Here is a 3,718-nt window from a genome sequence, read left to right on the forward strand (position 1 = left end):
ACAGATTATAATATATATATATGAGAGAAAAGAATTTCCATATAAAAAGGTTCTATTCTTTATGTAAATCTATTTTTGATGTTGGGTTTGGTTTTGGGTTTTTTTTCCCCTCCCTTTTTTTTCTGTAGCATGTTGTACAGCAGATGTTCTGGGCTTGCTCTAAAAAGGCAGATAATAGCATGCAGATGCAGGGAGTTCTGACACCAAAAGATGTGATCTAAAGTTTGTATGCTTGAAACCAAAACCAATTAAAAATGTATAAATGCATATCTGTGTATTGACTAGAAGTCTGGATTACTTTTTTTGGCTGTTATACAGACTTTTCCATAATATAATGTAAGATAAGGAACATGCTCTCAAACTAATCACAGAAGTGCCAAGCCTTTTTTTTTTTCCTAAGTATAGATACTTTTTTCCTGTCTAGATCCTGTAAAATAAAATCTTAAATTAGCCTTAAAATACTCAGAAAGTGTTAAAGGCTTGGAATGAGATATTCTTCTCTTGCCTTCTTCCCACCCAACCAAAGCAGGTTGCAAAGGTGATTGACATTTCTAATTCGCTCCCTGTATCTCTCTGATGCATCTCACTTTTCAAAGTTTAATCCTAGATGAATACTTTGACCCTTGGCTACTGCTAGGCAGTTACCATCACAATGGGTGCAAAATCCTGTGTAATTTCAAGGGTTTGTGTGTTGTAATTACTTTTAGACACACCTTGTGTATAAACAGATTTTTGCAGAGAGGTCCTGGGCAGCAGTACTGTGCTCCTAGTAACCAGACTAGCCTGGCTGCATCTGCCTTGAGAAAGGGATGTGAAGATACCTAGTTTAGGCCTCCCTTAAAGCACAGAGCTGTACATTCTGGGTCATCCTTTTCATCTTAACTTAAAAAAAATAAATTGATTTCTCTAAGTGAAGTGACCTGAAAATTTAATTGCTGCATCTGATAATCATAACTAAAAACTTTTGTAATTTTGGATTTAATTTAAAGGTTGGATATGGTAACAACAGAAGCCCAGTTACACTACTTACTCCATCTTTGTTCACTGGAAATCCATTTCTCAAGCTAGCTTTATGAGCCAAAACATGAAGAAAATGCTGCAGATTTCCTGTGACTTAGAAAACCTCATTTCACTTATTTTTCTTATTATGGTAATATTCAACAGTGTCACAAGAGAGCTACAATATATTGTTTTGGTTGTCAGTTATTATTAAATGTTTTTACTCAGCTTTAACATGATCACATTAACACTTACTACATTATGAGTTGAAGGTGCTGCACACAGGTAGTTGACAGTGATATATATTATAAATCTTATTCTGAAAAATTCCTGCCTGGCTTCAAGCAGAATTAATTTAGTGACAATTCTTGGATAGCAAACCAAAAATACTTGCAAACTGTATTATGGTTCTCTAAAAATGCTTTGCTTGGGAACATAATGCCCAACTTTGTTAGGGTTCTGCTTCCAAAGCAAGCATAGTCCACTACTGGTTACCAAAAATTAAAATAAGTAATATCAACTGGATATACATATAAACTACCTGTGTAATAAACCTTGGAGAAGCATTTCACAAACAACATTGTTAGTGTGTGATGTGATGTTTTAAATCAGACCACAGTGGTCCCCAACTACTATGTACATATGTTCAGTGCTGGAGTAACTTTTTTATTTACACCAGCAGTTTCATAGGAATTACAATTTCTTGGCTGAATTTATGCTCCACTCATCAGCCACTGTGTGTGTGTGTGTGTCAGAACACATTCACTTTCTGCCCTGTGTGTACACAACATGAGTGACAACACAGCTCAGAGCAGGTACATGCTGAAGTGCTTTCTGTGGTGGTATACAGTGACAAAACTGGGTTTGGTAGGTGTTGGTTTTCTACATCTGCCTTTGCTGTGCTTTGGGAAGTGCATATCTGCTTAGTGTTAATTTGTTCATTGCAAAGTGTCATCAAAAGAAGAGCAGGTTGACACTGCCTCCATTTCATCCACTCTACATTTGCTCCATTTTTTATCTATTCAGCTGGACAAGAAACTGTGGTGACTGTATAGCTCATTCCAGTTTGCTGCATGATCTCACTGATTTGATCTGATACTCCTAAAAGAGAAGCCTGCTAGGCACATTAACAGCTGTATAGGTGCATGTTCAAAGAAACAGATTACTTAAGGCTGGAGTTTAACCAATTTTTCTTTACTATGCAAAGATGGGTATTGCACAAACAGATGAGACAAACGTCTGAGGAAATGCCAGAGAATACTTGAAGTTATGTTTTAAGCCTACTCAGTCATGTTTTATATTCATTACTGCTTTCACTGTTACTCTTCCTTTTAAAAATGATTTGTAATTATTTTTTTAAGTGCACAACTTGATGTTGTTATAAATCAAGTTTTTGTTTGAAGTTAATACTCATTCATATCCTGTTGGCTGCTAATGAATGGAAATTCAATAGTCCTTGTTCTGCATCTTAGCAAGACGACTATTAAAAATGTCATGAACATGGAATGGAGTAGTTTTTTAATTTTCAATCATCGTTTTCCTTATTTATTCTCTCAGTTTTATTTACTTTCCGTGTTCAAGGTATCATCACCTTTGTAGTAGTGGAAATTGACTGGAGTTTTATCAAAGATCTCTAGAACTGTGTCACATCTCACAGCAAGGTTGTGTCTGTGAGGGGACATTGCACGGTGGCTTTCCAACACGCATGGGACCAGCACCTTGGCACCCGCGGCCTGCCTCAGTCCCAGCTCTGGCTTCACAGGGTTAAACAAGACCTGTGTGCTTTAGTTAGGTGAGGGAAGGCTTTTGCAGCACAAAAATCTGAATTATAGAATTACAAGAGGCCTAAAATAAGGCTTTTGAAATACTTTTTAAAATAATTGCATCAACCAGATAATATGATCCTCATTGTAAGGAATTAGTGCATGCAACTCAGCTTCCCTTGCTGTTTTTTTCCAGACTAACTCTAGTGAAGCCAGAGCTTGGGAAAACTAAATGCATGCATGTCACAGTTACCAGATAACTACTGATACTGGTTTGCTTTCTGCACCTCCAGACAGGGAAACAAATTACACATTTGTCTTAGTACCTCCCGAGGTCAAGTATGAAAGCATGTTTCTCATTTAGAACTACAGAGTGAAGGAACACTCTCATTAATGGATCCACTATCATCCACTTATTTCCTGTCATTTGAATAGAGGACTTATCTATAAACTCAATATGAACATGCAACATTTTGGCTATAATTAGAAGAGACAGTCACTCCTTAAAATAGGAGTTAAGACTTTCTCAGCATATGAATAGGAAAGCAATATAGAGATGGATGCATACTTTGGATTTTACAAGAAAAAGTTCTTAAAATTGTTTTTGAAAACTTTCACAATTATAGCACAGAACACTGAAGAATGACCTTGCTGGGACATTTACTATCAAGAACAAAGCCAACACAAGAAGAAGCCATGTTGTACAAACCCCCCAAAACCTTTTGTTCTAAATGCACCTACTATAGAATCCTACCCACAAGAGCTGAAAAGTCATCCATCAGTAATACCACAGGGACTGTTTAAGTGCCCTCGGAAAGCTTGAGGAAAATAAGTAACTAGGAATTTTAGTAGCAGTGATGCTCAAAACACCACTATTGAAAGCAAAAGGTCATAGAAACATTGTCTTTAAACTAAAATTCAGTTCAGTGACTTATTGTTCAGACCTCAGCAATCAC

The sequence above is a fragment of the Acanthisitta chloris genome, unplaced genomic scaffold (genome assembly GCF_000695815.1).
Source record: "Acanthisitta chloris isolate BGI_N310 unplaced genomic scaffold, ASM69581v1 scaffold25276, whole genome shotgun sequence".
In the NCBI taxonomy this organism is placed as follows: Eukaryota; Metazoa; Chordata; class Aves; order Passeriformes; family Acanthisittidae; genus Acanthisitta; species Acanthisitta chloris.